A 22,687-nucleotide genomic window follows, 5' to 3' on the forward strand; every position below is an offset into this window, starting at 1 on the left:
CAAGGCCCATATTTATACTTTTTTAGCGCCGCATTTACGTCATTTGTTGATGCAAAAGTGGCGTAAACTTGCAAAATACAATTGTATTTTGTAAGTTTGCGCCATTTTTGCATCAAAAAGCGGCGCAAATGCAGCGCTAAAAAAGTATAAATATGGGCCCAAGAGTCAGTTGGCTGACCTCCTTTGTGAGCTACAGGGAAACAAGCTTCACAGGCCTCCCTGCATATACCTAGCTGACCTGTTGCAATTGGACCTGCCTGGATCTCCAATTGGACCTGCTTGATTCCTGCTGCTGTCCTCTGCTAGAGTGAAGCCTAATCCCCAAGAGTTACCCCTACCAGAGCAGGGATTCTTCTATCGCAGTTGATGGATATAATCATCAAATAATCCCCACCTTTGGTCATATGGACCTTTGTTAGTCAAGAAGGGGAGGTGGTAGGGGGCTATCATTTACATCAATTACCAATAACAGTGAAGTCCAATTGGGGCTTTACAGGAATCGACAAAGAGAGCTAGTATGCGTTTTAAAAGTTTTGTATTAAGAAATTAACTCAAATCAATCATAAGTGCAGTAAGTATTTACATTGTTAGTCATTATTATTACAGATTAAACTAATCCAAAAATCAATGTTACGAACTACGATAAAATATTATTCATTAGAATCGCAAAAGAATCCAAAATATGCAGCAAGTGTGTTCCATAAAGGAAAACACCTATTCTAAGTTATTAAAGTTTAGGCATAAAGGACATTTATTTTCAACAAGGAAAGAAAAGTATCGTGTTCAAAAACCCAAATGAAGGGTTCTGATGAAAGAAAAGGAATACCCAGGCATGAAGCCTTAGCACTCAAGCAGTGGAGATTAGCAGAGGCTTGCAAAAACAAAGCTCCAAAAAAGGAGGGGGTCCAGTACACTAGCTCTCTCTGTATAAAATGCCTAAATGAGGTAACTGAAGGGACTTAACCGGAGGACATTGGACCCTAGTCCTCCTAAAGTAACAAGTATAAAGTCTGATAGTGGAAAAGTCCCTCTAATAAAATATTATGAGAGTCAGACAAAAGTATTATTGTTTCCGGGTTAATCCTCAAAATGCCTTATTCATTGTGAGCAATTTGATTCCAACATTATTAATATAGAAGAATGAGTCCGAAACAAAACATCCGGCCAAACACACAAGGTGAATCCGTAGTGGTTGTATAAAGAGTCAGTCTAGTCTTCTTATTTCAGGTTTATTGTGAACAACGTCAATCCAATGTAAATGCCATCAGTTGTGAGTCTATTTACAGTAGCCTAGGAACATCGTCCTAACATCGTTGGTGAGTCTAAAGCAACGACACAAGACCATCAGCCAACACGTGTTTCGCCCCCTTTCGGCACGTAAGCCGGGGCTTTCTCAAGGCTGAAAGAAAAGTAGAACAAAAAACAAACTAAATATAGTGTACAAAATAGTACCAGACTCAGATACACCTTATAAAAGAGCAGGTGAGAGATTCCAGTATATTAAGTTATAGTAGGTATTATTCTTTGATTTGGGTGGTCCCAGAGAGAAAAGAGCAATGCAACATAGGATAAAAGCTATACTGCTGAAAAGGAAAGAGGATACAACCGGAGGAGACAGGGATGCAAAGAGACCGATTTACAAATCGCTTAAGGATGAATAGCTTGCCAGAATTGTGGGTGATTGAAGTTCAAACAAAAAACATTTATATATATATGAGGCCCTGTATAGAAAGATGAAGTGCGTAAATATAAGAGAGTGTATGTTAATATAGGTGATAACTGATTAAAAGCTAATGTGGGATTAAAATTGAAGAACAAACGTAAGAGTGCTGGATATAAGGACGTGAGCCAAAAGAAAAATATTAGAATGTTATAAAGCAGGCTGAAAAACGACCAATACCATACCATTCAGATAAGTTGTGGTGATACGAGCACTTGGACATAATATAGAATCAGAATCTGTAAGAAATATATAGAGAGGTACATACAGATCGATATAGAACAACATTCACAATCTAAGGGTATTTGTTCTAGATCAGCATGATTGCTCCATAGATCGAGTCCCCAATTTTATGAAAAAGTGCTGACTAAAGCGTTGTGAACATTCCATGAGCAGGGGAAAACCAGGACATTTTCAAATAAAGTACTTAGCAGGTACGCGACAGAAAATTTTGTGGGTTCAAATTGTAACTATATGTTGAAGGGAAAGAAAATGGTTGAAAACATACCGGTCAAGAAAGGGGAAGGGTAAATTAGCGGAAATACAGACAGCGACAATGTTACAAGAAATAACAATCACCGAACTCACCTCGAGTGAGAGAAAAGCGCATTTCGAAAAAAGGGAGTGAAAAAACGATAGTGCAAGAGACGACGGTGGTGCACTGATTAAAACCACCGAGCTCACTTCTAGTGGGAGGAAGGCACATTTCAAGAGAAGCAAAGCAAAGTAAAATAATGCATGGAGAAACGGTGGTACTTGGATTAAAACCACCGTACTCACCTCTTGTGAAGAAAAAGGCGCATCTCGGGAGAACGCGTCCGTCTCCCAGAAACAGAACGGGACGCTCGTAGGAACGTTAACGGTCTAATTATAGACTGTGCCGGCAAGATCCAGGAACTGGGAAAACTAGTCCGATCCTTGTTAGTTTTGCCGGGGGAATGGAAAGTGACAGAGGACTGATTTAGATCGTGAGAAAAGTCGCGCCATTTTGAGGTCAAGTGAAATTACACTGACTAGTCCGTGGTACATGCAAACAAACAAACAAACAAAGGAGTGGAGCCGATTATGAGAAACACATAGTATAAGTCATTACAAACACTTAAGTAATGGCAGCAATAGAAAAGGGTCAAGGGAGAGGTGAAGGAAAGAGAAAAAGGAAAGAAGGAAAAAAGTGAAGGAGAAAAAAAAAAAAAAAAGTGAAGGGAAAAAAAAGAATGAATGACAGAATATGGAAATTGAAAATATAAACTTAGGCGTAAATGTTACTATTTGCAAATGATAAGAGCACAGCATTAAATCACCATAAATTTGGGAACAAAGGCTTTTAAATAGGGAAAACTTCCGTACATACCAAACATTATAACAAACATTATAATAACCGAGAAATCCATCTAGTACTTTAAATCCTATTATTAGATACTCGGTGAAAGTCTTAAAATAAAGTCAGCTTTTAGGTGGAAACATTATATACATTAGATTAAGGTAAATGAGGACAAAGCTAAAGCTGAGTTATATTAACCAATAATGCCATTCATGGTCTTGATTGAGTCCTCGATTGACTGTGTCGTATTTCATTATGAGACGACTCTCCTCCTGACGCATCCTAAGGACTCTGTTACCACCTCTTGGGGATGGAATAATGTGTCGAAGTCCACAGAAAGTGAAAGTACGTTGATGAAAGTGAAAGTCAGTATAGTGTTCCACTAGTGGGGCTTTGTTGTCAAGTTTCAATATGTTCCGATAATGTTCTTGGATCCTTACCTTAAGAGGCCGGGTGGTACTACCTATGTAAAATTGATTGCATGGACACCAAATAGCATAAACAACATGGGAGCTCTCACAATTGATGAAGTCATTAATGTAATGAGTGATATTGTTGATGGTAACCCTTTTGGATTTAGAGAGGCCCAACTTACAGATGGAGCAATTTGTACAGACATAAAAGCCCTTAGGTTTGGGTGGTAGAAAGGTGGAAGATCGTTTTTCTTGATAGAAGGATGAACAAAGTTTGTTCCGAAGATTGGGGGCCCGTCTGAACCCTATTTGAGGGGAGTCAGTAATATATTGACTGATGGAGGGATTGTTCTGAAGTAGATACCAGTGTTTGCGTAATAGTTTGCGAATCCGTTGATGGCCATTATGGAATACAGTGATAAATCTGATAGACCGCTGTTTATTAATCTGTTTAGATTTATTGAGTAGTTGATTACGATCCATGTCCCTCACCTTTGTCTCTATGATTTGAAGTGATTTAAGATTGTAACCTCTTGTAGTTAGTCTATCATTGATTTGAGTGGCAGCTGTATCATAGTCAGAGATCTTGGTGCAGTTAAGTCTGGCTCTCCTAAGTTCCCCTTTTGGAATATTACGGAATGTGCTGGAAGGATGACAGCTATTGGCGTGAAGAATCGAATTCGCTGCTGTGGTTTTTCGAAAAAACTTGGTCTGAAGTTTATTATCTTCTACGAATATTAGTAGATCCAAATATTCTATTGAAGAATTTGAGATTTGAAACGTAATATCAATGTTCCAAGCATTTGGTGTTAAAGATTGAATAAATTGGTGAAGAAGAGCCCGTTGTCCTTGCCATATTAACAGTATATCGTCAATATAGAGATTAGCAGAGGCTAGAAGGGCTCAAAATCAGAAGGCATCTCTAGGATCTGCCTCTTAAGGTCTACAGCAAGGTTTCCTTCCTAGTTTAAGGAAAACATGTTAATATAATTGTTCAAAACATTAATTGCAACAATTCTCCCATTCCCTACTCCCATGAACCAATCGATCTTCAGCAAACTCTGGGAGTTTCTCATCTACACAATGGACTACACAACCATGTCCTTGGCTTGTTGCTTTGAACAGAATCTTTAAACAGTTCTTCCCACAAGTTACATTTCTGCCATCACCTCTCCACCTGGTGAGAAACACCATATCAGTTGACACATATTTATCAAATGCCTATTCACCAGCTAACAGTAGGCTTCTGAAAAATTACTGCATCTGCAGTAGTAAGAAAGAGAAAAATATACTGTGCAAAACAACAATTTAAATGTGAAAAATAGGCCTCTTTGCCCTAACTTGTGCAGTAAACATTTAAAGTGGCATCAAGAGTTAGGCTAACATAATTAATTACACTGTATTAATTCATGTGTTTGTTTATAAATATGATTACCTACTACAAATGTTGCAGTAGGTGCATGTATGTTATTCAGCATTTAAGTTAGAACTTTAAAGTGGAATGCATATAATTTCAAAATGAGGACATTCACTATCACCCCACAGGTTCTGGGCCTTCCTTGGAGTCAGAGCATACTCCTCTCAGCGCAACCGAAGGTTCCATCATAAGAGATTCAGCGTGAAGCAACAAGTTGCAGGATCTCAGATAGCAGCATATCACAGCTCTGTACCAGCAGATTCATGTAGGCTGATGGGGCGCGATGCAGCCCAATGCAGGAACTTGCATTGCAGCTCCTGATCGGCGGCTTCATCGGAACCAACACAGCTTGACAACTCAAAGCAAGACTCCGCATTGCAGAACCTTGCAGCTCCTGATTAGTAGCTTATCCAAACCTACGCAGTGCAATGCAACCTGACGCATACCTTGTCTGAGTTAGTCTTCCATCCTCCCTCAACCAGTACCTCAATTTTTGGAATTTTGCAACCCGTGAGACCTAGAACAATTCCTATTTTGTGAACTACACAGTGGATATCAGCTCACTCACACAAGGAGAAGTTTCCACCACTCATTTCAGTGATCCCAATGCTTGCCAGCTGATGAATGACACTGCTCGTCTATGAGGCATGGAAGTACCTACTGTGATAAACCAAGTGCAAAAGATACATAGCCCTATAGAGATAAGTCACAAGTCATGATTGCCTTTGCAACCAGGAAAGCGTAGGCATGGTGGCCCCATTTGTGCTGCTACAATGAAGCACTCACATGGCTATTGAAGACTTACTCCTAAATAGCAACCCCATAACATAGTGACCTCTGTGTTCAGCGGCTGTTCAGTCTGCTGGTTCAAAGTGTTAATTTTGAAGTGTAAAGTTTAACTAACTAGATTATTTAGGATATGCAGCCTAGATCAGCCACTGCAGTAATGTCTGATGACGTATACCTGACAACACTGATACAAACTACAGAGAAACCCCTGTCCATCTGGTAACTCAATATAAATGGTTTCACTATTTTTACATAATGCAGAAAGACACTGGCTTTCTTTGCCCCACTTGACCTGAACCTGCCTGATCCCAACTGCTTGTCTCTGCTGGAGTGAGTCCTGATCGCCAAGAGACGCTCCTGAAGTCTCAGACCCTCGGCTGGTGTTGGTGTACTCCTCCTCAAGCAACTGAAGGTTTTAGCTGAACTGAGGCATCGTGACGCAACCCGATGTAGGATCTTGCATCAAAGCACCTCGCAGCTCCTGATGGGCAATTTCATTGAGGCTAATGTAGAATGATGCAGCTGTGGTGGTGGCGGTTGAGTCTGTGGTGTGTTTTGGTGCATGTGTGCGTTTGCAGAGGAGGTGCTGAATGCGTGCGGGTCTGTGAGTGTATGTGTGCATGTATGTGTGTGTGCATGGGGGTGTCTGTATGGATGAATGAGTGAGTGGGTGTGTTTGAGTGCATATATGCATATGCTGAATGGGTGTATATGTGAATGCGTGCATGAAGGGGTGGGGGAATGCCTGCGAGTGTATAGACAGGTGGGGGATGTGTGCTGGTGTGTGTGTGCGCCGAGACAGGAATGAAGATGCCTGTTGCTGGGTGCGTGACCCCCAGGCTTTTCATGGCGGGGTGACCGCCACGGAAAGCATGGCAGTGTGCAACGTAGTAATCAGGATGGCGGCCTGATGCCGGATTGGAGGAGGTCACCGCTGGCCACGGGGGTGCAACCGCACCGGCAGGCCAGGCGGAGTTGTGGAGGTTTGGCTTCAGCCAAACCCCACAACTTGTAATACTGTGGTCTTTACCACCGTCTCTGCAGCTGTGAGACCTCCATGGTCTGTCTGGCTGTATTAAGACCGCAAGACTCGAAATGAGGGCCTTTGTCTCCGTCCAGCATGACCAGATAACTACTGTTGACGTTTTTTGCTTCTTGGTGCTAATTTCACTTAGAATTTTAAACCCTTCGCTGCCAGGCCTTTTCCCCTCCTGTGCCGAGCCTTTTTGTTGGCTATTTGGAGCAGTTTGCGCTTAGGCCCTCATAACTTTTTGTTCACATAAGCTACCCACGCCAAATTTGCGTCCTTTTTTTCCAACATCCTAGGGATTCTAGAGGTACCCAGACTTTGTGGGTTCCCCAGAAGGAGGCCAAGAAATTAGCCAAAATACAGTGAAAATTTCGTTTTTTTCAAAAAAATTGGAAAAGGGGGCTGCAGAAGAAGGCTTGTGGTTTTTTTCCCTGAAAATGGTATTAACAGAGGGTTTGGGGTGCTAAAATCACCAGCTTCCCAGCTTTCAGGAACAGGTAGACTTTAATCAGAAAACCCAATTTTTCAACACAATTTTGCCATTTTACTGGGACAAACCCCATTTTAACGATTTTTTGTGCTTTCAGCCTCCTTCAAATCAGTGACAGAAATGGGCATGAAACCAATGCTGGATCCCAGAAACCGAAACATTTCTGGAAATTAGACAAAATTCTAAATTCAGCAAGGGGTAATTTGTGTAGATCCTGCAAGGGTTTCCTACAGATAATAACAACTGAAAAAAGAAAAATTTAAATTGAGGTGAAAAAATCTGCAATTTCTCTCTACGTTTTACTCTAACTTTTTCCTGCAATGTCAGATTTTTTAAAGCAATATACTGTTACGTCTGCTGGACTCTTCTGGTTGCGGGATATATAGGGCTTTTAGGTTCATCAAGAACTCTAGGTACCCAGAGCCAATAAATGACCTGCACCATGCCTTGGGTTTTCATTCTATACCTGGTATACAGCAATTCATTTGCTGAAATATAAAGAGAAAAAAAGAGCTATCAAGAAAACCTTTGTATTTCCAAAATGGGAACAAGATAAGGTATTGAGGAGCAGTGGTTATTTGCACATCTCTGAATTCCGGGGTGCCCATACTAGCATGTGAATTACAGGGCATTTCTCAAATAGACGTCTTTTTTACACACTCTCTTATATTTGGAAGGAAAAAATGTAGAGAAAGACAAGGGGCAATAACACTTGTTTTGCTATTCTATGTTCCCCAAGTCTCCCGATAAAAATGATGCCTCGCTTGTGTGGGTAGGCCTAGCGCCCACGACAGGAATTGCCCCAAAACACAACGTGGACACATCCCATTTTTTGACAGAAAACAGAGGTGTTTTTTGCAAAGTGCCTACATGTAGATTGTGGTCCCTAGCTCAGCCGGCACCTAGGGAAACCTACCAAACCTGTGCATTTTTGAAAACTAGGGACCTTGGGGAATCCAAGATGGGGTGACTTGTGGGGTTCTGACCAGGCATTGTTACCCAGAATCCTTTGCAAACCTCAAAATGTGGCTAAAAAAACACATTTTCCTCACATTTCGTTGACAGAAAGTTCTGGAATCTGAGGGGGAGCCACAAATTTCCTTCCACCCAGCGTTCCCCCAAGTCTCCCGATAAAAATGGTACCTCACTTGGGTGGGTAGGCCTAGCGCCCACGAAAGGAAATGGCCCAAAACACAACATGGACACATCACAATTTTTCACAGAAAACAGTGCCTACCTGTGGAGTTTGGCCTCTAGCTCAGCCGGCACCTGGGGAAACCTAGTAAACCAGCACATTTCTGAAAACAAGACACCTAGGGGAATCCAAGATGGAGTGACTTGTGGGGCTCTGACCAGGTTGTTACCCAGAATCCTTTGCAAACCTCAAACTTTAGCCTAAAAAAAAACACTTTTTCCTCTCATTTCGGTGAGAAAAAGAAAGTTCTGGAATCTGAGAGGAGCCACAAATGTCCTTCCACCCAGCAAAGTGTGGATTTTGGCCTCTAGCTCAGCCTGCCCCAGGGGGGGCAGAAATGGCCTAAAATAAATTCCCCCACCCCATGGATTGACCCTTGCCTACAGGGTTGCTCCCCTTGCGTGACGGCGCAAAAAAAAAAAGATCCCTAGTGCCTAGTGGTTTCTGCCCCCCTTGGGGGCAGATTCACCTAAAATCAGCTGATTTGCCCCCAAGGGGGGCAGAAATGGTCTAAATACAATTTGCCACTCCAGGGGAGCAACCCTTGCCTAAGGGGTCGCTGCCCATCTGTAAAACAACAACAACAAAAATCCCCGGTGCCTAGTGGTTTCTGCCCCCCTGGGGGGCAGATCAGCCTAATTAAAATAGGCTGATCTGCCCACCTGGGGGGCAGAAATGGCCTAAAATACATTTGCCCCCCAGGGGAACAACCCTTGCCTAAGGGGTCGCTCCCCTTACATGAAATTCACGAACAAAAAAAACAACTCCCTGGTGTCTAGTGGTTTCTGCCCCCTTTGGGGGCAGATTGGCCTAAAAAAATAGGCCAATCTGCCCCCAAGGGGGGCAGAAATGGCCTAAGTATAATTTGCCCCCTATGGGAGCGACCCTTGCCTAAGGGGTCGCTCCCCACAACTAAAACAAAAAAATATACAAAAACAAAAGAAAAAAATATATATATCACTGGTGCACCTCAGGGCCACCCCCCTTTTTCCCCCCCTGGGTGTAGATCGGCCTACTAATAGGCCGATCTGCCCCCAGGGGGGGCAGAAAAGGACTTTAAAATAAATGCTCCCCCTGGGAGCAACCCTTGCCCAAGTTTCATAAATAAAAAAAGACATCCCTGGTGTCTAGTGGGCGTTTTGACAGCTGGATTGCTTTCAATCCGGCTGCCAAAACGCAGAGAGACTTCAAAGGGAAGGAAATACATTTGAAGCCTCTCTCGGCCTCCCCCACGTGATCGGAAGAGAAATGCAAAGCTGAGCTTCCAGCGCGATGGGGGAGGCTCTGTGATTGTCAGCGTGCGCGCACTGACGTCACAGCTCCCTCTGGGCTGGGTGCCCAGGACGTAATGGTTACATCCTGGGCACAGCAGCACTGTGCCACAGGACATAACCATTACGTCTGTGGCACAGAACTGGTTAAACATCAATATCTCTAGGTTGTACTCATTGGATTTTTGTTGTTCTTTTATATTTTTTTTATTCAAGATCTCTCTATTTTTTCAAAATTGGTTTGAGATTTTCTTGCATTACGTTTTTACTTTATTACTGTTTTAATGCTGCATAAATACTTTACACATTGCCTTTAAGTTAAGTTTTGACTGCTTCGTGCCAAGCTACCAGAGGGTTAAGCACAGTTTAACATAGTGAGTTTTAGCGAGTTGGGCTTCAACTCTCCCTCAACCAATCTCTCAATTTCAGGAATTGTATGACCCAGGAAACCTGGAACAATTGCTATATAAATCAGAGAACCACATCATGGATAGCAGCTCATTCATACAGGAGAAGTTCATACCGCTTTCTGGTTCAAAATTTTAAGTTCTAAGTGTAGAGTTTAACTAACTAGACTTATGGAATATGTATACCCTAGATAATTCACTAGAGTAATGTCTGACCACGTAGATGAGACAACAGGGATACAGACTACCAGGAGACGCTGGACCATCCAGTCACCCAATGTTAATGGTTTCACTACTTTAAAAAAAAAAAAACTGCCTTTCTTTGCCACACTCTGCCCGGACATTGTTCAAGAAGAGACTTCAAAACTTAAAAGGGGCTGCGTGGGCAAGGTCATTTGATTTTCTTACAATTACAAGTTTTATCAAATGGAAAATCCACCTTTGAGGCCCTATAGGAAAAGAAGAGTCCCTATTCACCTCCATAAATGACTGAAATCCAGGATATTCAGATGTGGCTACATTCAGAGGGGCGATTCAAAATCATATACTGGTGGTAGGATCAAGTTTATCCTCCCACTGCTCAGAAAAACAGCTTTCCTATCATTACTTATCCAACTATATTTGAGCTTTGACTAACAATACTAAATTCAATACTGGACAGACCTGGCAGGTCAGACCTTGGCTGTAATCCAGATAAAAACATGCTGAAGGTCCTGATCCCTGACCATGGTCTTGTTGACTGTTAGATTTTTTAGCATCCAGTGGAAACAGATTATACCTTTATTATGCCCATATGACAGTGAAACAAGAATTGATTTATTTCTGGCTAATAACAAAATATTACACCAGGTTCCCTCAGTGGCATAGGAACTGTGAGTTTCCTGGTCCACCCCACAATTATGCTTTCTGTGGATCTTGGTATAATTGCCCCAAAGACTAGAACTTAGAAATGAACTCATTCTTTCATCGTCAACCTCAGGAAAAAAGAAATGTATCCTCCCAGGAACAGAACTACTTAGATATGAATCAAGCCTTGGTACAGTCTAGGAAATGTCTCCGGGGAGCCTGAAAAGAATAGAATTTCACAATAAACAAAAACAAGCCATCCATGATCAGCCTTGGAAGCTGAGAAAAGTAGAGCTAGAAACCAATTGTAGGATTATCCCCTCTAAGGCGACACCTCAGCTTCTAACCAGGAACCAGACCAGAATACATTGCTTTCAAACATTGCAGAAAGGCACTTCACAGGTCAAGAATCAATATTTACAAGCATGGTAAAAAAGCAGGCAGACAACTTACCTTACAACTGAAACAACAAGAAAACAACTCTACCATAATGGCCCTATGATATTCCAGGGATGTGCTTCTGACTAATCCACTTACAATTATTAAGAAACTTGCATTATTTTATGCATCTCCTTGTGCCTCCAAGAAAGAAAGAAATATCAATGGAGGGGAAGAAACTGCTTTCCTCACTGTCTTTCCAATGCCAAAACCCACGCAGAAGGTGTCAAATACATTGGACAAAGACTTTGAGAGTGAAGAAATCTTCGATACAATGAAGTAGAATTTGTGGTACTTGGCAAAGACGTCTTTCTCATAGACTTTTGCAAAATCTTAATGTCATCATGACTAAACTTACTATTTGGTTAGAGGTTTTTGGAAGGCCACAGTCCGCTTTATTGAACCCGCATATAACAAAGCCCATATAGTCCTAATCTCTAAGTCAGTGAGGGAGCTTTTGCTCTTGACAAACTATAAGCCTACCTCACTGCTAAATAGTGGTATAAAGATTATAGTCAAAGTCATGAACAGATAACTAAAGTGAGTGGTTTCTCCCTCACACATAAAAATCAAATTGGATTTGCTCCAGGATGATCTTCAAGAAACAAACTAAGGACTCTCATACACCTGCTCTGACAAATGCCCAATTATAAAGAGATGGTGGCCCTCTCTTTTGATGTGGAGAAAACTTTCAATCAAGTGGAGTGGGGCTATCAGTTACCAGTCATGACATGGATGGGTTTCTGCATAAATCTTCTTGAAATAAGTGCCTTTTATACTCTCCCAAGTCAGTTATAATGGGTTCCTTTCAGAACTAAACTCTGTTGTGGGATAAGTCAGGGATGCTTCTAGAATCTCCTCCCATTTTAGATAATGCTGGAACTACTAGCAGTCTCCATCCAGAGCAATGAGGCAATCCAAGGCATACGGAACCCAGCTGGGGATATAAAGCTAATGATGTACGCTAATGACATTTTGCTGGCCCTGTCACCCCCAGCCACCTCCATAGCCACATTTATGGACATGATAATCAGACTTTTCTCCTTTTCGGACTACAAAAATTAACCATCTGAAGACTAAAGCTATGTCAATAACAGTCAACTATAGTGACCTCATTGACGGAATTGCATTTTAAATTGGTTCAAATAAGCTCAAATACCTATTGGTCAGCGGCAATTTCAACAGTATGGCACATGATATGTCATTACTGAGCAACCAGACACAAATAGAATTTAATAAATGTGGGAGTCTCTAGCTCCCCCAATGCACAGAGTACAAACAGTCAATATGACTATTATCCTGTGCTTTACCTATGCATTTTGCAAGTTTCCTCTCTGCATTCTAGTAAACTCCTGCAGTCAATACATTGCCTTATCGAAGTGTATGTCTAAGAAGACATGAAAGTCAGAATAGCCAATTCAAAGATATATTCTGTAAACCTCTCCCTAACTTCGAGGGGCACTACTTGGCACACCAAATATTGCAACTGTTGTACCATTTTCACGGACATCTGGAGAACAGACTGAGTTATCATTGAGTGATTCCTGAAGCAATTGGCAGAGGCCTACTAATCATATACCAGCAACTATCAAAGTCATCCTTGTAATCCAATTTGCTGAAACACTTGATGAATCTGGAAACTATAACACACCTGTTGCTACAATTACATCTTCTACTTTGAAACACCATTATGGAACAATGTGTAACTGTTGTTTGGTGGCTTCTCAGGTTAGTGGGCACCATGGGCCTCCAAGGATGTCAAAACAATTCAACAACTCTCCACAAATGGTCAGTTGCAAGCGATTGAAGACTTGCAAACTAAGGACTTCTTTTAGGTATTGTTGGATGAGTTACTCTGTCACAAAGGTGACAGATATACTGTCCAATGAAATCTAAATTCCATTATTTCCTATGGAATTTAGATTTCGGTGGACAGGGTATCCGGTCACTGTTGTGATGGAGTAACTCTTCTGCCAATATCTAAATCAGGTCCTAAATTTGTTCTCCTAGGCAATAAGTGTAAACATATTTACAGTTGAATAATGCTCTTTGAGACTAGGTCCACTTGCAATCCTCCCCACCTCTTTACCCCCTACAAGTATTTAAGGATGTGGGAAGCATACAAAAATCTCTAGACCACAGTTATTAATCATAGAGGAACTATACTGAAAACCTACAGGGGACTTAGTTTGACTTGTGGTTGAAGAAATGCCACAAAATGTTGAAGATGATGAATAGTCTGCAGTGTTAACAGACCTTGAGAAAGGGATTAGAGAAAAGTGCTAGAAATATAGTTTCTTTAAGGATCTTCACAATCGGCAATGATTTCCATATAAGCTCCACAAAGGCCCACATGGTATCCTCCGCAGAGTTCTGGAGATGTGGTCACCAAGGAAGAGATTTGTTTCACATATTATGGTCCTGTCCAAGCATTGCCCTCTATTAGGGAGAGGATTGGAGGGCTATCTGTGGCATCCACATGATTCATATGCATCCTTACACAGACCTTGCAATCCTGCACAAGTACATTGTAGGCCTGACCACACATGGAAGACAGTGACTTATGACCTCTCTGGCAATAACCAAACTATCTACATTAGATAATTGAAACAAGGTGCCCCCCACACATTGTCTGATTGGTTGGCCATACTGGTCATTCAAGCATCATTTGAAAAATCAATCTCGAAACTGATCAATCAAATGTTGGACTATAACTCCATTTGGGATCTGTTTCTTACAAGCCTCCTGCATGTCGCTTAGGTCTGCAGGAGAATATGTGGATGGTGTTGTATATAATGGACACTGTTAGAACTGGGTTTTTGGTTGTCAGAATATTCATGCTGTACAAGCAGGAACCAGCACTTCTAGTCAGGATACGCTAGATACACACTTAAAGATAAACTGTGCCCACCCTCTGGTAGCTTGGCACAGAGCAGACGGGCTTATCTAAGGAGGCAATGTGTAAAGTGTTTGGTAACACGTGTAGGTGTGTGTGTGTCTGTTTGTTGCACCTTCTTGTGGGGACTGCGTGTGGACACCTGCCTTGTATGGACTACCCTTTCCCAAAGTCTTAAAAATATGCCAATAACAGAAATTTTTTAAAACAATTAAAATAAAGGATCCTGCTTCAAATCTGTAAGTAAGTTATTTAATCGTGCGCACAGAACCCCCTTTGTGGGACTTGAACACGTTACCATCCTTGTGGGGACTTACTCAGTAAATATCACTTGTGATTAGATACAGTCAAACACTGCAAAATGTTTTTTCAGTGCTTTGCCTGCACACCCATTCACAAAATCACTAACCCAATCAGAAAAACACAAATTCATCTTCTCACACCCACACAGCCACTCAGACGTCCATTCAAAAGACCCACAAAACTATCATTGCAGCCACTAACAGACCAGCAGAGCCACTCACACAACCTGAGCCACCCAAACACTCACACACCCACTTATAGTGATATACATGTAGACATATGGCAACAAGTATTTATACATTTACAAGGAAACACATATAGGTTCTCTTTCTTTAAATCAAAAAAGCTGGTTCCAAGAAGGACCTGTTATGTGTTTTTGAAACTTTGTACTTTTTTGGTTTTAAAACAAATTGGAACTCTAACAAATTATCTGGAGAAATTCACAAAACATCTGCAAATAGTCTTAGTGAAAAAAGTTGCATTTGTGTTTTACCACAGCCTGTACAAATACTGGCATAGACTGCTCAACAACTAAACAACTTTGCTGCACACTGCAAAAGAATGCAGCTTTTAGCATCTGCAGGAATGTTCGCAGTAACAGCTGCAGGAACTGGGTCCCCCGGAGCAATCTGAGGTGCAGCAGATGCTGTTGGTGACTGTGCTGCATTCCGCTCCATTTCTGATCTCATGAGGTCACGGGGAGGGATGGTTTGCAAATGCTCCAGTATGCTGCTGGTGCCATGCAAGTACATCTTACTAGTCCCTCCGGATAGTTCTTTGTTGCAAAGGTTGCATTTTTACAAACTTCTGCAATCGCCTTTTCCCCAAAAGGTATAGAAAACAACTCCAAGCAATGGATTCCTTTCTATGGCACTTGTTTTTCCTCTTGTTCTGTTGTTCTTCCTGCTGGTCTCTTACCTCCTGATGCCATTTTAGATTTTTTTTTCCCCAAAAAAACACTGAAGAAAAAGAACTAGTTCCTCCTGTGCTGCAGAGGTGTGAAGAATGAGACCCAAGCCAAGTCTATAGCTGGTACTTGCTTTGGGCTCTTGAAAAGATTTAAGCCCATCCTGGGCTTTTTCAAATCACTCACCCGACAAACCATTTCTCAGGCAGTAATTCTGTCCCAATAAAGTACTACAAAGTTCTGCACATGGGAGCCATCAAATTGGTCACAAGAAGACTCCAACTGTCCCAAAATACAGCTGCTAGGCTGATAATCTCCCTCCCCAAATTGTGCTCTGTATACGGTTTCCCCACAAGCTGCACTGGCTCCCTGCAGATAAGGGTATTCACTCCAAAACCTTGTGCATCAATCATAAGAACCTGAACACCCAGGGGGGGTTCCCATTCTGTCTGACCTCACCTTACCGACCTTTGTGACCCTTTCACTCAGCCAATCTCAAGCCATTGTTCCCCAAATCAGGTGAGCAAGAGCGGTAAGTTGTTCTTTCCATGCTATGGCTGCTTCTATCTGGAACTCACTCCCCCTCTCCCGCAGGAAATCCCTAAACCATCTGCTTCTCATGAAATTTTCTTAAGATTTGGATCTTCTCCATCAAGCCCTCCCCTGCCTCATTAGGTGCCACAAGTTGCAGTTCGTATGTCCCCTGAGTCCAGCACTGGGAAGCTCTGTTGCCAGGGCAGCTATGCACGTTACAAGCCCCTTTAACATAAGGTTACAGTGAGCACTGTGCTGCACATTATCAACTGCTACACTCCCTCATTCCCCAGGAGAGCATTCTCAACGGATAGGCCTGTCTCTTGTCAATCACTGCTTCAAGTAACAATCACCAAAGTAAGAAATCTAGCAATACAGGTTAGTCTGTCACAAACCAGAACACCATTCGTCAACATGGAAAGAGGTTTTAGTGCATTTGTCAGTTTTATAAATACCACTACAACACAAACAGTAGAGTGTTCTGAATGGAAAGGGCACTATGTCACAAACTACTGGTTCAATTATTTATCTGGCAAAAAGATAACAGCAGAGAGGGCAGCCTATTGTAAATGCCAACTACAATGCCCCATCACCCCCGACAACCATCTTATTAAACATATGAATTTACTGCAATCTACTACTACAGTAATTCATCAGAAAAAAGAGGTCTAAGAAACATGGTCTGTGTGTCATAAAACAGATCTATACTCAGCCATCACTGTATGGAGGATTCACATGGGCAGCGGAAAACCGGCGGTAGACCGCCGGTTTTCCGCATCTGACCGCGGCCGAACCGCCGCGGTCAGAATGTCCTGCGGGGCACCGCCGGCCTGTCGGCGGTGCTCCCGCCGACCCTGGTCAGAATGACCCCCTACATTGTGTGAGAACAGGCACATCCCTTTCATGTTTAAGTGGCAGTTCTTACCTGCCCACTCTAGCTCAGGAGATGCATCAGGATATCCAGGCTATACCGCAGCTCCCTTTGTGTCACTGTCTAGAGGGAATTCACAAACAGCACAACATCAGTCTGACCCAGGCATGGATTCCACAGGCAGGCAGAGGCACAGATCAGTTAGCTAAGAAAATTCCCACTTTCTAAAAGTGGCATTTTCATACTGACAGACAATCTAAAAACGACTTTACCAAAAGATGTATTTTTGAATTGTGAGTTCAGAGAACCCAAACTCCACATCTTTATTTGCTCCCAATGGGAAACTGCACGTTAAAAATATTTAAGGCAGTCCCCATGTTGAGCTATGAAAGAGATAAGCCTTGCAACAGTGAAAGCCGAATGTGGTAGTATTTCAGGACATGTAAAACACATCAGTACATGTCCTACCTTTATCAAACCATGCATCCTGCCTGTGGGGCTACCTAGGGCCTACTGTATGGGTGCCTTACATGTACAAAAAGGGAAGGTTTGGGCCTGGAAAGTGGGTACGCTTGTCAGGTCACATTGGCAGGTTAAAACTGCACACAGGCACTGCAGTGGCAGGTCTGAGCCATGTTTATACGCTTACTCATGTGAATGTCACAGTCAGTGGTGCAGGTCCACTAGTAGCATTTGATATACAGGCCCTGGGCACCTCTAGTGCAGTTTACTAGGGACTTACTAGCAAATCAAATATGCCAATCATAGCAAAGCCAATTATACATACAGTTTACACAGAGAGCACTTGCAGTTTAGCACTTGTCAGCAGTGGTAAAGTGTACAGAGAACTAAAAGCAGCAAAAACAAAGTCCAGCACAAAAACACAGGAAGCAGAGGCAAAAGACAGATAAAACCACATCAAGGATGCCAGGTCTAACAGTAAGTCACGAAATAGAGTGTTAAAGTCTTTCCCAGAAAAGCAGTACCTAGCAGAGTTTGACCAGCAAAGTACAGATATTGTGAAGTCAAATATGTGGGATACATTCTATCCACAAAGAGGTCTAGATCCTGAAGACAAGTGTCTTTATGAGATTGCTTCTATATCTGTAGTTTTGAAAAATATAAGTAAAAACATAGAAGGGAAATATGCAGTACTTGGATGTGACAGTTGTTTAGTGGTACACGCAAAAGGAAATCTAATGAACCACTGAAAACTTATCTGTCAAACAAGAGTTTTTTCATTTGGCTCTTTAACCGTTCAAGACTTGGCGTGGTGAATTAGATTTATTTGGATACTAAGGGCCATATTTATACTTTTTGATGCAAAACTGCACCGACGCGGTTTTGCATCAAAATTGTTACCGCCGGCTAACGCCATTTCCCCCGCACCGTGGGGGTGTCAAATTTATACTTCGATGCACAGCAGCGGAAACCACTGGTCCGAGTCATTTATTTTACGCAAACCAATGCGAAAATGACTGAGCCGGTTTACGACGTCGCAAACCAGATGTGCGTGGTTTTTTGACGCAATTGCGTCAAAAAGTGGCGCAAACACAGCAAAATTTGCTAAGGAGAGTCAAAATGGATCCCAGATGCCTGCACAGACCCCAGGAAGATGACAACAGACCAGGAATCAGCCAGGAGGACCCACAGAACATCCAGGACATGGAGAAGAAGAAAAGAAAGTATTGCTTCAGTGCAGAGGAGCACAAAAATCTGGTGAAACAGGTGACGGAACACCAGCACCAACTGTTTGTCACCTCAAAGTTGCCAATTAGTAGGAGAGATGCAATGTGGCAACACATTATTGACAAGATTAACAGTGTGGCAGAAGTATGGAGAACAGTCATCGAGTGCAAGAAATGCTGGCATGACTGCAAGCGCAGGACCAAGGAAAAGATGGCAAGGAACAGGAAGGCAGCACTGCAGACTGGAGGTGGAAGTCCAGCACCGCAGGAGCCACTGGACCACATGGAGGAGATGGTTGCAGCTGTCATCCCTGAGGAGATCATCACAGGGATTCAAGGACAGGACAGCGCAGACTACCAGGAGACAAAACACATGCAGGGTAAGTTGCATGGGGAACTAAAATGCACAAATGTAAACTGCAAACAGGTTGGGGGATATACCTACTACACAATGCATGTAAGTTATGATATTCAGGGAGTGGCATGGGTAAAGGGACACGGCACGGGGGCATGGGCTGTTCAGAGGAAACCTGGGGCACAGTACTACACTACAACAACCTTTGCATGGGGGTATGCTGCCATGCTAAGGATGCTGGAAAGGTAAAGCCAGGCCAGGAGGGTAGGGTACAATGTAAGGCTGGCAGCCTGTCAGACGTCAGCAAGTATTCTCCCTACATGAACTAGGGCCCAAATAACAACCTCTGGCCATATCTGCAAGTGGACTCTAACAGACAACAGTTGCCATTACCACCTCTGCTGTGTGTGCAGGTCAAGTAGCTAATGGCAGTAACGTCCCCATGGATCAAACACACACAAATTAGAGGGTCCAAGATGACAACGTTATCAATCCCCTGTAATCAATACAAATGTCCCAAACCTGTCAAATGTGAATGTCCATAGTTGCTACAAACATCAGCCATTGTCATAAACATGAGGAGGTACACAGCAATAATGTCATACCCATGCTGCATATGTCAGGGTCCACCCTGTGCCTGGGTCACAATGCAACATCCCAAATGTCATACTGCTCAGACTACAGCATTGATAGGGAGGACATATGCAACTGGTCACAGAAATACACCCGCACAGTCAGAAGAGGAAATGGAACACTGCTAGGACAATCTGTGCAATCCAATGTAGCACACATATCCCAACATCAGCAGCACACACTACCAATGCTGACATCCGTATCGTGCCATACCAATGCTATACATAGTATATGCTAGATCTCAGCAACATATAGGTGGTTGTGAAAGATCAGAGACTGGGGCAGTTCCAGAATGTTAAGTGTGGTGCTAGTGCCATCAGAACACCCACAGCCAGTGAAAGGCCTCACAATGAGAATGGAAGTAGACAGAGGGTTGAGTAGGACAAGAAGGTGGCAATTCACAATTTGGCATGAACCAACACCTAGAGGATGTGATGCTGACAAGTCCACAAACTGACCACAATACATGTGACATGCAGGTGGTGCATAGGCTAGGGAGAATGCCAATATGAAAGACAGGAACTATGAACAGGAACCAAGATCACAATGTGAAAATAATCAGAAGGCAGGCATGTCACATTACAAATTCCACAACACAGACACACTAATTGTACCATATCTCATTGCAGAGGACGATGGCTCTCCTGTGGATATGTCTGTCCTGGACTTCCCTGATGACATGGATGACGAGATGACAAACATCAGCCAGCAGACCCTCCAAGATGTCATGGAACCCGCCAGACCCCACCTTGTCACAAGGAGGAGCACAGAACTAGCAGCCATCACAGAGGATCCACCCACCACCCCAATTGTACGACCTGCCAGCTCCAACACAGCTGAGGACTCTGACGACACTGGCACCAGCTTTGAGAGAGCTGTAGTTGGAGTACAGCGGGGGTGGGGAAGCAAAATATGGCAGCCAGCCTAGAGGGGGTGCGTTTGTGCATGATGTCAATTGCAGAACAGGCAGCAGCCATGCAAGGGCGAACATCTATCTTGCAAGAACAGGAAAAAAGGTTGAAGGAAATCAGCACAGCTGTAAGAGAGATGACAACACCTACAACAACAATCCTGTCTACGCGTGCACAAATGCAACATTGAACCCCTCAGGGCCAACCTGGCTGCCTACCACAGTGATGTGGCTGCTATACTTAAGAACCAGCAGCTCCTCCTTTCTGCAGTACTGCCCTTCATAGCCCCACAGTTAGCAGCTACCGGGATGTCTGACTCCACGTCTTCAAACACTGAGGTGTGTGTTGCCCCTTCACAAACATCACCACCACCATGGGCAGAGGAGACAACACACACAGCAGAAGATGAAGACGTGGAACAGATCACCTTCACCCGTAAGAGTACCAGGTAGCACTAGTCCCTGCCACATGGCCCCCTATTGCCAAGGTCCTGTGCTTTGTAACATGCCAGTCTTGCAACAACTGGACTCAAGCACTGTTCTTCAGCCCACTGTTTATCTTGTCACCCTGCCCTGTGATTGTCTCTCACTAACTCATAGGCAAATCCTGTCCCTCTGCACTGTCTGACACTTCACCCCAGCATGTCCAATGACATGTCCTTTTGCAAATGTCTGATCACAACGGAAGAGGTCACACCAATGGACTCACAATCATGGACTATGTACAGATATAGCACTACAGCACTTTCAAATAAATAGCACTTACACAACAACTTGGTCTCCGTGTAATGTGACACATCAACCGTGAGGGAGATCAGTGATGTTTACCTCCAGTCAATGATTATTGATTGTCAACACACCTGACCTGAACGAATGTTGGCTGATAACTATGCACTGTGGTCTGGATTGTACCATCATCCGCCCTTCATGAGGGTTATTTCTGAGGAAAATAGAAACTATACACCATAATGCTGTGTTGGGCAGAATAACGCTTCCTCAAGGGATGACTAAGCCAGAAAATAGTTCCTTCAAATGTTTGCTCCAAGCCAAAACTAATGTATGTGACATTTGCCCCAATTTTTAACTAACACACAACATACAGCATGAAGGGATGTGTATGAGTTTCCATACAAATAAGTCACTGCACTGAACATTGTATCAAATGATAGCTGTGAGTTATGTATACCATACTACATGAGAGAATAATACCACTCACCTTATAAGGCTTCGCTTGGACATCAGGCTGCAGGCAGACTTAACACAGTGTCCTCAATAACAAATCTGGTTGCAAAATAAGTGAGAATGAAAACATACTTCACAAATCAACAACACTTTGGGATCCATAGTAACCTTGAGTGGTGGGTGCAATGGATGGCAGAATCTTGGCAAAGTAGCTTTGGTGTAGGTGCCAATGTAACAGCTCAGTAGGGATTAAGTTGCAGCATGTGACACAATAGCTAATACAAAAAAGACACTGTTCACTCATGGCAAGGCCCTGATCTACAAGCATCTGACACATACTGTAAAGGGTAACTTAGATGTTTATTAAACAGTAAAAACAGAAGCTAAAACCCGGGGAACCACCTTACCTAACCTAAACTACTCTAACTACACACGTTACCCACAACTGTCCCTAACTTACCTAAGCTAAACTTACTTATCACATTTAACGAAACGATCTAAACATCAGCCCCCCCAGCCCCCTTATAAGATGGGACACATGGAAAATAAACATATACTAACCTATACACATACTATCTTATACTAAACTAATACATATTTTTTTGTTATTTAGTTTTTAAAATTGTTTGTTTTTTTTAAAACTATTTTTAGTTTTAAAAAAACACCAATACCCCAACATTGTCTGTCACCCACCCACCCACACACATTATAAAAAAGTTGTAAAAAGTATGATACCCACAACCCCCACTCACTACTACTAACTAAACTAACAGCCTATACTAACCTAACACTAAGCCCCCTAACCCCACTAATTTAACAAACCAGGAAAGAGGAGGGAGGGGAGGGAATCATGGTTGAGTCTCAGCCTACAAGTTGGCCCTCCGCAGGGTCCTTTTGATAGCACGCACCCTCCTATTGCCTTGTGACATGTCCTGCTGCAGTCTGGTCATCTTCCGTAGCACACGTTCCAAGTTCCATTGCATCACGACAAAAGCTGCAGGGTCTATGACTGCAGCAGGGGTGGTCTGGATGCCAGTGGAGGAGGTTTGGGCCCTGGTCGGTGCAATGTCC

This window comes from Pleurodeles waltl, chromosome 4_2, assembly GCF_031143425.1.
Source record: "Pleurodeles waltl isolate 20211129_DDA chromosome 4_2, aPleWal1.hap1.20221129, whole genome shotgun sequence".
Classification (NCBI taxonomy): Eukaryota; Metazoa; Chordata; class Amphibia; order Caudata; family Salamandridae; genus Pleurodeles; species Pleurodeles waltl.